Source organism: Prunus avium, chromosome 1 (assembly GCF_965620075.1).
Source record: "Prunus avium chromosome 1, drPruAviu1.hap1.1, whole genome shotgun sequence".
Lineage (NCBI taxonomy): Eukaryota > Viridiplantae > Streptophyta > Magnoliopsida > Rosales > Rosaceae > Prunus > Prunus avium.
The window spans coordinates 16164982-16179724 of record NC_142284.1 but is presented as its reverse complement, the minus strand read 5'-3'; positions in this window follow the sequence as shown (position 1 = coordinate 16179724).

Below are 14743 nucleotides of genomic sequence, written 5' to 3'. Positions count from 1 at the left end.
TATTAAATTACTGACGTAGTATTAATTTAAAACGTCTGTATTTAAATACCGTCGTTGTTTATAATTTACAACGTCGGTATATAAAAATCCTTCGTATATTCTAAATAAAACAGATTTAAACATAAATCAAAACCGTCGTAGTATTTAAAGTAAGACGACGGACTATTGAACAAACAGACGTAGGACTTAATTTCATATGGCTGCACAAAATTACCGTCGTTGTATAAACATTCTAACGTCTAGATAAGATAAAACCGACGTAAATTTTAATGAAGAAGTGAAAAACTCGATTGAAAAATGCATTCTTTTCCAGAAATTGTGCACCACAAAATTCAGTGAAATAGACAGAGAGAGGGAGAGTGTGTGCGTGAGTAAACTTGAAACAAAAATGCAGTTCATAGAGGAATTTAATCCGTCGTATTAATTCTATCTAGACGTCTACTTTATTCAAAAACCGACGTCCTATTCATTTTTATACGTCGGTTAATTAAGCCCGTCGTGGTGTTTATTTTATAACGGCGCTTATTTAAAGAAAAACAACGTCTATACCAAAATAAAACACTCTGTTTTTCAAATTTAGAACAGAGTTAGTGAGACTTACGATTATTTTTGCCTTCTCTGCAACCTTTGGATAAGGGATGTTTCCTGTTTTATCTTCTCTTGCCTTCTTCCATAGAACAGCTCGATCAATTTCTTCAACATCGGGCATGGTTTCTATCAAATGGTCCTCCAAACCAACATACCCTTTTCTAGACAACCTATGGTTGTACTCCAATTTCTCCCTCCTCTCTTTCTGCTCAGCATGCTTAGCCTCAAAATCTGGGGTTAACCTTGAAGCTACGAAGGCATCCCATTGCGATTTATCTATGAACTTATAAAGTGCAGGGGTTTCTTTTAACTTCTCCTTGTCATGTGCGAATGGAAGGATATAATGCTTAGTTACGTTATACTTAAAATCCTTCCATTTTTTGGCGGCAGACGACAAGACCATGTTCTTGTACCTATCCCCAATAACATAGGACATTTGAATAGCTTCCCAAATCTGCTCCCTCACGTCCTTGGGTATTTGAGTCCATTTCTTGTCCACAAGAGGGACTCTGGTGCGTGCGAAAACACCAATGTAAGACTGCATCTCAACAGCAGCCTTGCCATGTGGTTTGCCCTTTTTATTGAACTCAACCACAGGCTTAACCTTCTCAATTTTCCTCTTCACAACACGGCTCATTGTGCTGATACCGCGGCCGGATTTTGGCTCCTCAAAAAATGTGGCTGTGCTCGAGTCTTTCTCGGAGGATGAGGCAAATCTCATCCTCTTCGAGGGTTTGCTTTGAGTTGATTTTTCTTCTTCCACCTGAGCCTTTGAAACTGATTTGGCTTCATCCCCTTGTGCCTTTGAACCTGATTTGGCCTTTGACGCTTGAGCTTCCATGTTTTGAGATTTCGAAACCATTTTTAATTAATCTGCAAGGAAAACAACGTCGGTTATTAAACAGAAACGACGTAATAATCACAAAACAACGACGGTAACACTAAAACAGCGACGTCCTATTAAACAGTCTCTTAGACCATGTATGGAAATAAGACGACGGTTTTATATCTTTCATGACGTAAATGTATATACACTACGTCGGTCACTCATAATAACCGACGTGGTTTAAAATTTACAAAGACAAACACAAAACGATTGTTCTTCTCCCATAAGACGACGGTTTTATCTTGTTACCGACGTATTAATTGTCACACCATGACGGTTTTTAACCACCGTCGTGTGTCCATTCTATCGTTGAAAACAAGACAGAACTGTCGTCTTTTGGCGTCGTGAAAGTATCGACTTATGTATTTAATAAAAACCAGTGAAAGATTTCCTCAATTTGACAGAATCTTGTTTCCAGACAACGACGGCATTCAAATGAAATGTAAAAAAAGGGAAGAGAGTGAGAAAAAACCTTTGGCGCGAAAAGAAAGTTTCCTTCCGACGAAGACGAAGACAAAGATGGTGATTTGGAGATGAAGACGAAGATTCAAACGATGATGCTGCTTTTGGGAAATGAGAGGGAAACTACGATACTTTATCGATGAGAGAAAACCGTAGAATATTAGGTCAGGTGACAAAAAGTTTATATATTTTCCAAGAGTTCAATACAACGACGTTTTTATTAAAAACCGCCGTATTATAAAGTTATAACGACGGTAAATAATTCATAACTGACGTGGTTATCACAACTGCTGAACGACTTTTGGAATTCCAATGTGGTTATGATGGTGCTTTTTTTTTTTATCTAAACTGACGTTGTACTTTGAAATTCAACGACTGTGTATTTTAATTAACCGACGTGGTTACTTGGGGGTTCTGAAAACGACGTCGTTCTCTTTTTAATACGCGCCAAATGACTTTTGGATTTCTGATGCAGTTATGACGGCGCTTGTTTATCTAAACTGACGTTGATTATTAAAATATGACGTCGCTATGTATTTTAGAACCGACGTGGATATTTACGATAATTTGTTTAAATATGATTTTTTTCACGCGTTTTTTAACTCTCAATTTTCAATTAGGGTTGCAGAATGATTCCTCACAAGAAATTGTCTTTCTGAAAGGAAATGGGTTTGCAGAATGATTCCTCACAAGACCAAGCATGGGTTTGCTACATCCTCCTGTGTAGCAAGGGTTGAACCAGCCTTAGAACCTGCATGGGTTTGCAGCCGCACTTCCCAGCCCCCACTCTCCCCACCCCAAAGGCACAACCCACAACAAGTTCTAAGGCTGGTTCCACCTTGCTACACAGGAGTTTTGAAGTTGATCACTGTGGAAAAGGGGACTACAATGTAACCAGGAATCGAGGAGTGAGCTTTTCACACTTTGTTGATTTTGATTTTCTGAAATTATTAGATATTCATCTGTGGCTGTGCAGGAGCTTGAGAACAAGAGGAAGGAGAGGGCCCAGCTTGCATATGAGAGGAAGAAACAGTTGAACAAGCTGAGGATGTATTTGCCAAATTTGTGTACATATATTGTGTAAATATTTAACACGAAGAGATTTTCCTTTTAAGATGAAAATGTTGTTGAGGATTGAGAATTAAATTTTGTTTTGTGTTAAGAAAGATATTACCAAAATAAAAGAAAAATTAATTAATTTTAAAAAGCTATAAAAATAAGACGGCGGTTTACAGAGAAGGCAGACGTATAAATTGAAAAAATACGACGGTAATTTGAACTTAGGACGTGGTAAATAAACACAACAGTAGTGTTGTAGCTTCCATCGTAGTATACTCCAAAATAATATGTCGATAAATTAATCTCTCGCGTCATGGTATATTATTTAACACGTCGTTTTTTTGTAATATACCGACGTGTATTACATTACATTATACGACGTGGATTCCATAAAATTATACGACGTGGATTCCATTAAAGAATAACCGACGTGGTTTTTTAAATTACACGGCGGTATGTCTATAAGCACCGCTGTAAGTTTAAAAGTTTTATTGTATAAATTTGACTCTTTCTTTCAGTTTCAATTTTCATTTAGGGTTCCAAGTTCTTCTGGTCTCTCTGGAGGCTCGTCTTCCTCTCTCACATACATCATCACTCTCTCTCACATCTCAAAGACAATAATTTGGATGTTAATGATGTATGCGTTTTGGTGTATCTCAAAGACACCAAAACACACACGTCATTAACTTTCAAAACATTGTCTTTCTCAAAGTTTGCAGTAGTCAGTTCAGTTCTGGTTTCTTTTTGGATTTTGTGTATTTAAAATATTGTCTTTCTCACTTTGGTGGTTCGATTATGATCAGGATCCAAAGATCTCAAAGGTAAGTTATCATACCTCTTGGGATCTCATTTTAATTTTCGTAGGCTACCAAAATTAAAAAATAATTAAATCTTAAAAAGAAATAAAAATTAAGACGGCGGTTTACAGAGAAGGCACCGTCGCAGTATACAGACGTGGATTCCATTATATTATACGACGCGGATTAAGAACAGTTGGTCGTGTTTAGTTAGGAGTTAACACGGCAGGTTTTTTGGTGAACTGTCGTCTTTATGTTCTACGTCGGTGGATTCATACCTGCTGTCGTTGTTTTTTGGTCCGATTTTAACTCTGAAGAAATCTTTTTTTAAAAACGACGCTTTTTTATTTGTATGCGTCGTCTTTTAAAAATATTCAACAGTAAGGCACTTATCCACGACGGTTTTTTTTTATACCGTCGTCGGTTTAAATACAACGACGGTTTTATGTTCTGCCGTCGTGTTTTTCTGGTCGTCTTTTTCTCTTTTTGCAGTAGTGAACTCTTCTAGGGACTTTAGGCTCTAATACCAGGTACTGGCCCAGACTCTTATATATATATATATATATATATGATGGTTTTGAGTGCATGTTTTCTGTATCGTTTTCCAAACGGTAGGGTTACTATATGTTGTTTTCAACTAACGAAACTTTGTTTTTCTCCACTCACACGTTTTCTGTTTTGTGCCCCCCAGGCAATAAATCGTCTTGAAATCGAACGGCCGTATCAAGTCGTGAACTCCGAGCTGAGCCTAAATAGGATAAACCTTTTAATCGTCTCTCCTGTTGAACTTTATTTCCGTTTGTAAACTGAAACTCTTTAGGCTGCTCTAATATTGCCCATGTTAGGGTTGATTGTAAGGCCGGAGGCCTTTGTTGTAAATTACTTGATATTATCTTGTGCATGTTGTTGGTTGGTGTTATTAAATGTGTTCTAACCGTTTGCGAAAATTTGGGAAATGTCCATTTTTTAGGGGAGACTCGGCTGAAATTTCAACAGAAGGTCTCGTTCCTTTCTAGTAAGTGGGCCCGACATCAGTATGGTGTCGGAATTACCACATGATTTGTTCCAAATTTCGAGGAGTTCGGGGCGGGTCCTGTCATTTATATTCTTTTCCTAACATGGCCATGTTAGGATTAAAAGTCAAGAAAAACAAGTATAAAAGTAGAAAGTTTACAAGTTTTCTCATAGATTACAAGATTTTCTGTTGTATTTACAAGGATAATGACACAATTTTACTCCTCCAAGGTCCATTCTTACCTTGGTACTATGTTGTTAATTATTATGTTAACTCGCAATTGTACGGGGCAATTAGTAGTATAGCAAGACAAGTACGAGGTCGTACCCACGAAGACTGAGAAGTTAAAACTAGTTATGTACTTAGCTTACCAAATTCAAGAAAGTAGGAGGTTATGTCTAAAACAGAATTTAAAGCAAGAGTGGTTGTGATTGTTGAACAAAATAAGCAAAATGAAATTGCAAACAAAAACAAGTAAACAAATGTAACAAAGAGTGGTTTTAAGAGATGGAAAACAGATTTGGAGACTAGGGCATTCGAATCACCATAACAATTCAATTCTGGGTTATAAGGAGTCAAGTAACAAGTCTAATTCAGATTCAAAGATTGATTCTAGCTAAAGTATGATTAGGTCATGGTGTTTGGTCCTAACCTTGTGTTCCTAATTCCCTAATTTGATCATTTGTTGTCTAACCTAAAATTAAGCATTAGGAACCCATTAAGCATAGAAGAACAATTTAAACAACCAAGCATGTAACTAATCCCTGTTGTCGAATGTCCATACATACTCTTCCTATTCATAGTTCAATTCGAATTAAAGCATGGTGTCTACTCTTAATTCAAACCAAGATAGTTAACAAACAAGTTCTAATGGTGATCTATCATTCAAACAAGCATGTTAACTTATAAGCATAATGAATAAGAACATGAATCATGAATCAAATTTGAAACTCCAAACTTCAAACTTATAAACCCAGAATATTCATGTTAGGTTACATCGAAGCCCTAGTTATGGATTTAGCTACTCATAATGGAAAAGAAACTAAAACAGAAATGGGAAAACATAATGAATGCCATAAGAGTAGAAAAACCCTTTTCTGAAGTTTTTGTGGTGTCCAATGCTTCTCCAAGAGCTTCTCCACGTCTAGAAGGATGTATGAAGGATATGGAGGTGATTTGGGATGAGTTTGAGTGAGTGGTGATGGCTGAGAAAGAGGAAATTCGTAGGGAAATGGAAGGGAGATTTTCTGGAGCTGTTTTGGTGATTTTGGGGCAGTTTAGAGTATTGGGTTGATTGCTTGAGTGTTTGGGGTTGTGGGAATGTATGAGGATGATTTCTGGATGTGTTGATGGAATGATGGAAGCGTGGAGGATGGCTGAAGTGAAGTTTGTAGCTTGAAGACTCCTCTATTTATAGGGCTAAGAGGGAGGAACATCATGATGAAATCCAACACCACCATTCCTCATTTAATACAACCCATAACTCCCACTTCATCTTGTCTATGTTAGTGTGGTTGGAATCAATCCCATCTCATACTTCTTTTTCTGCACCTCAAGCTTTCTTCACATGGGTGTTCAATTGTGGCTGCCTTTTGCTGCCAACCCATGTGGGTTTTCTTTTGGTTGCTGGAAATAAAAGATGCTGCTGAACCAAAGTTGGTGTATGAAGTCCTGAGATTTCAATATGTATCCAATGGGGCTCAAATTTGGATATGTCATAATAGACACCCATTGGAACAACTTTGATGAAGAATGCATTCCCATCTGAGCAGTATAAGTGTACTTTTTGGGCCTTGCAAGTTGACTGCCAAAAATAGACTAGAATGTATGGTGTGCATTTTGATGGGCCCATGGATTGGGCTTGGCTTCATCAATTGATACGTTTTAGCAGTCCATCTTGCAGCTCAGAATCTCTTCTTTCCAACCACATATTAATTGGGCCAATACATGTTGGGAGGAGGAAGTTAAGGCCGAAACAAATTGCTAACTCAGTCTGCTCGTTTTTGCACCATTTTGCATCTTTTCCTATCCAAAGCCACCATTGCTATCTAAGGCCCAATGAACTGAATGATAAACAGAAAAGGGATTAAAAGCACAAGTTTAACTCAATAACATAACCAAATCATAAGCTAGAGGGGTACAAAATGATATACAATTATGAACTGATCATACTATGTGTCATTTTCTTTGTAAATTAAGGTATTACAATGTTATGGATTAGGGTGGACCATAATGTTGTCAGTTGACGATGACAAAAAAAAAAAAAAAAACCTAAACCAATACTAATACTGATATCTCTAAGAAAGTTATCATGTTGCATTCACTCTTAGGAGGTGAGTGGTGAGTGGAGAGTGGTGATGACATTTGGGGTGAGGGGGTGTGGTTGGAAGGATTTGCTGAATTAATGACACGTAACTTTCCAAATGAAGTTTCAAATTGTGATAAACTCAATGTTTGGTGAACAAGAGAGTCGACTGACTGATAAACATGCCACGCTCACCCTTTCATCCGAAACTAGGAGGGAGAGACATGTAGACGTCTTCATCAACATGCCATAATGTCAAATTGATGGAGATGTGTCATCCTTGAATGGAGGCAATGGTAAGGAGGAGACGAATGGTGAGAAAATGATGGAGAAAAGCATACTGGTTATGAGAAAATGATATTAGGAGAGAAAAATTAGAGAATAGGCAAATAATGATACACCAAAGTTAAGGAAAGAAAAGAAATTGAAATTGGATTAACATGGTTCATTAAAAATAAACATGAACAAGGAGTCTTAATTTTTTAACATTGTGGGTTTGCTTTTTCCTTTGTTTCAAGGAGGCCAATGCCCAAATCACTAAGACCCCACAATCCCAGGCCTATCTACACCAGCCCTATCACCATAAAATTCTACTACAATCAATAAGTAACCAAACCTTTTGTTGGGTTGCCCTTTTGTTTCACACCACAGCTAACAAAATACAAATAGGAGCTTATATTAATGCACAATTCACCTGAGAGTAGTGATGTAGGACGAAATATGGTCAATTATGGCACTAGGAAAAGAAGGAAGGCGTATCGTTGGGATTTTCTAATTTATTGAAGAAGAATTGGAGCGAAGAAGAATTGGAGCAAAGTTTTGGGCTTCTGAGGTCGTTTGGCCTTCCAAAACCGCATTGAAAGTTTCGTAGTTAATTTTCGGAATAAATTCTGTTTTTCAGTTTTAATGTAATAACTTCCCTAGCAGCTCAAGGGTTGAGAGATGTGTATTTAGACAGATTTGGTGAACCTTTTTCATCATCTCAGATTTTAATCAAAATTATCCCAAGAGAATTCCTCTTAATTTCTGGTGGAATCCAGATTTCTTGTTACTCAAGGTTTTCGTTTGAAACCTTTGTTGCTTGTGCTGCGTCAAGTGGTATCAGAGCGGGTCTCTCCCGTCTCGGTATTATTGGCTTATCTTATCAGAGCAGGTTTTGCCTGACTCGAGGTGCCTTCAATGGCTCGTCCAGATGAAGAAGATAGGACCTGTGGAGACGGGGAACCAATCTCTCTTAGAGAATTTGATGTTGCAGCTGTTCCATACTTCATGGGGAGCGACTGCATCGAAGGCTTTCTTCAATGGGTTGCAGACATAGAGGAAATATTTGATTCAATAGCGATTCCAGAGGAGAAGATGGTGAAAATTGTTGCATCCAGTTTAGAAGACAATGTTGCTTCTTGGTGGGATCAGTTGCGAAAATCTAGGAAGCAACAAGGTAAAAATCCTATCAGTTCTTGGCATTGGATGAAGAGACTTCTTGTGAAAAAATTCTTTCCTTTTGAATATAATATATATTTATTAAGGAATGGTTACAAGATTGTTCAACCCAATATCATGCTGGGTCTAGAAAAGATGGAGGAAGTTCTCGAAAAGGAAGAAACTGTGATGGATGCTGTATTAATTGAAGATCCAATCATCCATAAGATGAAGGAAGAGATTCAAGAAAAACAAGATATTGAGCCTATTGAAACTCCTGTTGTTGTTGAAATATATATTTCAAAAGATGAAGAACAAGAATTGGATTCCTCTGAAATTAAAAGCATGGATAAATCTGTATTTGGAGAAGAAAATAATTCATACAAGGAGTTTGATTCTCAACTAGCATATTCTAATCTTGTTTATGGAATTAATTATATGATTATTCCATCCAAATATGAGCAAGTCCTAATTCTACAAATTGAAGAGTTTATCTACACATCAAGTTCTATGCCTACTCAGGTTCATTTTAACGAGAACTCGAGGTCGAGTTCTTTACAAGTGAAGGGGTCTGATGTAGGACGAAATATGGTCAATTATGGCACTAGGAAAAGAAGGAAGGCGTATCGTTGGGATTTTCTAATTGATTGAAGAAGAATTGGAGCAAAGTTTTGGGCTTCTGAGGTCGTTTGGCCTTCCAAAACCGCATTCAAAGTTTCGTAGTTAATTTTCGAAATAAATTCTGTTTTTCAGTTTTAATGTAATAACTTTCCTAGCAGCTCAAGGGTTGAGAGATATGTATTTAGACAGATTTGGTGAACGTTTTTCATCATCTCAGATTTTAATCAAAATTATCCCAAGAGAATTCCTCTTAATTTCTGGTGGAATCCAGATTTCTTGTTACTCAAGGTTTTCATTTGAAACCTTTGTTGCTTGTGCTGCGTCAAGTTCCTTATATAAGGTGATCAAACGCAGATGCAAGGGGGCGAGTACACTGTCTTAGCCAACTAATCTAATATTTGCATTTATATATCAAGTATTTCTAGTTTACACTAATTGATTACTTTGTTACACAATAAGGAATTAAAACCATATGCATATGCTGGCAGGATGCTAGTCGCCAAAATGTCCTTATCACTACTACGTTCATATCGTTATTAGATCAATCCATGCATAAGAAATTAAAAAAATAATAATCATGATTGATTAGGAAAGCTAACCAAACTGTTTTGCCCAACTTTGTGGTTTTTCTAAAGAGAGCACTATGACCAGAAATTTATTAATCACTTTTCTGATTGGAAATATAAAGTAAGCTACAATGACCAGAAATTTAAATATAAAGAAATATTATACTCCCCTTCAGGATATTCCTATCGTTTCCAGGCGAGCTAAGTACTCTCTCCATCTGTAAAATGCTAGAATTGTAAGGTTGGGAAGTCCAAATGTAAAATGCTAATTTAAAACTAAATTTTTTTTTCCAAAACTTACATATCAAAGCTAAGTACTCTCTCCACCTGTTTGTAAATGAATGTAGTTGGAAAGGAAAATATATGCACATATATATATATGGTTATACTTGATGCATACGAGGGTTCTACATTATTCTCTAGATTACTTTAAACCCTAAAAGTAATGTGGTTCCTTAAGGAAGAAGTAATTCATAGTTGGGATATAACCCAATCTAGCTAGAGCTACCTGAAGCATTACTTAGTTGATAGATCAAACACACCTAATGTTTCATTAAGAAATAAGTGTATACAACTCATTTATGGTTCCATGGACAGTTTAGAAACTTGAAAAGCAGATTTGGATAAGACCCTAAAATGCTTTAGGGTGGTTAATTGCATTATAAAAAATAAAAATAAAAATAAAAAGGTAAAGATTATAATTATCTAACAAAAACCATTAACTATACCAAAAAAATCAACACAAAAACCTTTATATATATAGAGCTTTCATTGAGGGACACTCTTGTAGGGCCCATTCCACATTCTATTTCACTAATTCAAACCGTCTATTTTGTAGATATTCATTCAAAGATCATCTCTACAAAAAAAAATCACTTAAATCATATTACATTTGACCACTCAATTAAATTATTAAAATTTCAAGTACAGCACCGTGTTCATTGATTTTATTGGTCTTAATTAGATGCCTTAATGATTTTTTACAAGGATGATCTATGAATGAATATGTGAAGAAAAAAAAATGGATTGGATCGTTGAAATTTGTTTTGTAGAGAACCATAAAGGGTGTCCTTTAAATATTTATTTGAGGAATCTCTCAATAGAGAAGAGGACTGATATATATATATATATATATATGAATATACGTTTTCTGTGATATGGTGCTTCTTGTCTCCGAAATAAGGTTGTGAGTTTATATAGGTTTGTTTTTCTTTTTGGAAAAACAAAAAAAAATTCATAATATCAACACAAAAACGAATGGGGACTCACTCATCCTTAAAAAAAGAAAAGTTGCTAATGTCAACTCATTGCAAATACAGCTATTCTAGAAAATTGACGGCAAAAGAGAACACTATTCAATCGAAAATGATATATCATACTAAGATTCTCCAATAGAAAAAGTGAGCACAACAGATGGAAGCGTAGCGACATAACTAACAGCTTAAAAGAGAGTACAAATTAATTATGATTTAGCACAGGGGGTAGCACGACAATGGCATGTGGACCAAATTCTTCCATTCCCCTCTAATTACACCCAAATTCGATTCACGTAAAAGACAATCTCATATAATACTCCCTTCTTTTTCTCCCGCTAACGAATGACAAAAAAGAAATTAATTAAGAATTAATAAGAAGTAAAGGAAAAAGAAGTTAGGAAAAATCCAACCCCTCTTTAAGGTTGAAGACAGTGGCGGACCCGCAGAGGCGCAAGGAGGTGCAGCTGCACCTCCCTTCGCCCAGAAAAGCCTTGGAGGTATCAGATTTGCCCCTCTGCTTTGGTGCCCACCAACTGCTCGAGCAAATGCCTGAAAGACGTTCTTGTTTTGCTCGAGAGAATTGTCTTCTGTTTTGCTTCTGCTTGTTAGCTCGCGTGTTGGCTCACTTTGGGGAGAGGCGGAGGTGTTTTGCCTGAGCCTATCATTGTTTTGCAAATTTCAAGTATTGAGGAATTGTCTAATAGAAGCGGTGTGCGAGGCGAAGAAGACGACCTTCTTTTTTCAAATAATTTGACACAAACGGTGTCGTTTGCATTATTGTTGTGATTCTTTTTCATTAATAAAACAACCTGTTTTGGCTTTGTGTTGTAAAATCAAACAGTGCATTTTCAATTGTTTTTTAATGAAACGGTGTGGTTGTGTTTAAAGAGGAATAACCACCTTTTTATTTTAAAATAAGACAGCACACCCCTTCTGAAATAAATGAGTTGAGTGGGGGGGACAATTTGGTATGAGATTTCAATACCCAAAAGAAAGGGGGTGGACCGTGTACGTGGAGGTATATGCATACGTCAAAAGTCAAATCTACATTGCATGATTGGTATAACAATATCATGAAATGCATGGGGCCTTTCTAAAATTGGATTGTCAAGAGGGCAACGTCTAGAGTGCACTAGGTGCACTGATGCGCCCAAATTTTTTTAAAAATTGGTTACCGATTATATAAGTTGTCAGGTTTCCAATATTTTGTTAATATTTAACGCAAATGCAATTGCATAAGGGTCATGCAATTACGGCCTCCCTATTTAACAATTGGCATATGATTTGACATGTTATTTTTCAATTGAGTTTATTATATTTGACTCACGATGACACGCTTATGAATTTCGCAATGGCATTTGTTTACTTTTATAAATCTAAAGTTACCGTTTTAGACTCTTTTATTCTTTTTTTTTCTGATTCCGATATGTCACCTCATTGTAGTTTACTCAATTTCATTATGATGCTGGTTTTATTTATGTGAATTATGATGGCTAGTTGTGGTTAATTCCTCCGTATTTATGTTTAGTTTTTTTTTTAAATATTGAGGTTGATAGTTTTAATTTTTGTTTCTTTTGTGTTATAGAATTGGTGATGCGCATCAACATTTTTTTGAGAGCTTGAAAGTCTTTATACATCAAATTTTTCACCTCGAGTTTTGTCTATGTAATTGGTTGAAAACAACAATGCAATTATATACCTTATTGCATATCCAATTGCATTTATAAAATCAATTTCTAAAGGGAGCTGATTTTCCCACTCCCTTTTTCTCCACTTACACTCCCTTTTGTTTTTAAATACATTTTAATCAAAAAATTTCTTTCTTTTTCCTATTTTACCCTTGGTGACGTGGCAAGTGAGATACCCACTTTGGTATTGATGTGTGAAAAAAATAATACAAAATTCTTTAAAAATAATATTTTTAAACCCAAAAAAAAAAGAATTTTTCTATTTAAACCCCGCACTTCTCTTTGTTCACCCCATATTCTAAGTTCACCCCAATTTCTAATTCAAATTTTCACAATTTCTAAGAAAACCCCACTATCTTCCCAAACTAACCCCACACCCCACTTTCTCCTTCTGTGTGGTGTTGAGAAGAAGCAGCCGGAGCCCTTCTCCAGGTGTTTGGTGCGGCAGGAGTTTTAGGCACCTCAGTCTTTTCTTGGTCCATCTCTTCGAAAACGTCTCTCCGCGCCCCGCAGCGACTTTGAGTCACTGGCTATGAGCTTTCTAGGTCTACTTGGATGGGCTTTCTACGAGTTGAGGTTCTGCCGACAGTACTAGGGATACTTAGTGATCTGTCCATGATTTTATCTGGAGATTGCTGGGGACCCGATTTGGATTGGTTCAGGAACTCTTCAAGCCCTTCCACCTGACATAGTGATTTGCAGAATACTCAGATTCCAATAAATTAATAAACCCAGCCAACGTGTGTTGTTTGGCTGCTAATGAAAGATAATAAATGGAAATAGAAAGAATATTAAGATAATGGGAAAACCATAATCAAAACAACTGTATGTTGATAAACTCTTTTATTTTCTTGTGATTCTCGGCACCCAAATAGAAAAGGATAGAAATTATGAATTTAGGTGAGCAATATTATATAGGTTTGTAAGGCATATTTAACAAAGATTTGTTAGCCCATAAAAATTGATCTCAACTCAACACTAATGATTATACAAGTTTTTCTTTTTCTGGTAATTTATCACCAACCAAACATGAAAGAATGTAGAACATGTGATTTATACTAGAAAGTTTGTAAAGAGACAGTGTATTAGAGAATTCAAACCAAAATAGAGCAATTCCCAGAATATATGAATCTGAAAATGTACTGATTTTGGTGACTTCCACTACCACTTTTCTTGACAACCAAACGGATTTCAAATCTATAATGTTAAAGAAGGTAGAACATGTGATTAATTAGAAAGTTTTTAAAAGTCTGAATATGAAAATGTACCACTAGAGAATCCAAATCGAACACAACAATTCCCAAAAGGTCTGAATATGAAAATGTACTGATTTTGGTGATTTCCAATATCACTTTTCTTGGCAGATTACTCTTCTCTTGAATTGAAATAAAAGAATAATATGGCAATAGGGTGTAGAGGAGTTTGTGTTTTTCTAAAACTTAATATAAAGAGTGGTAGGGTGTATGTACAGATGTACTAGGGTTCACTACAAGAAAAAAGGTCAATAGTGACCAATTTCCTTGTGACCACATTAATAATGGTCACAAATACAGTGAATTTAATGACCAATAATACTACATGGTCAGTAAATTGATTTAGAAATATTTTTAATTTTTTAATGACTAAATTTTCTTACTAGTATTTAAATTAGTCACTAAAAACAACTTAAAAAATAAAGCTAGTGACCAACACATATGCCAAGCTCGCCTTACCTATTGTAGGGGTCTTTTTCTTCCAGCAGCCAGATGAATGGGCTTGGGCTGCTGTAAAGGATGAGCGGAGGAGGTTGCCCCTGTTTCTGAGTTCAAAGACCAGGCTCCAAGAGAGTTTTGAAAGGAGTAGTGACAACCTTAGAAAACACCTTGGATTCTTTCACCAATCAACCAAATAAACGTGACAAATTAGCAATGGAATGGCTTGGCATGAGGAGCTTGTGGCATGGGAGCTAAGCTTTCACAAGTTTAGCAATTTGAGAGAGAGAGAGAAAAGCATGAGTTTAGCATAAACAGAGAGAAGGCTGTGAATTCCTATGAGCAACAGGGGTTCTAAGGAAAGGGAAGTGATTCTAAGAAGGTTGGCTA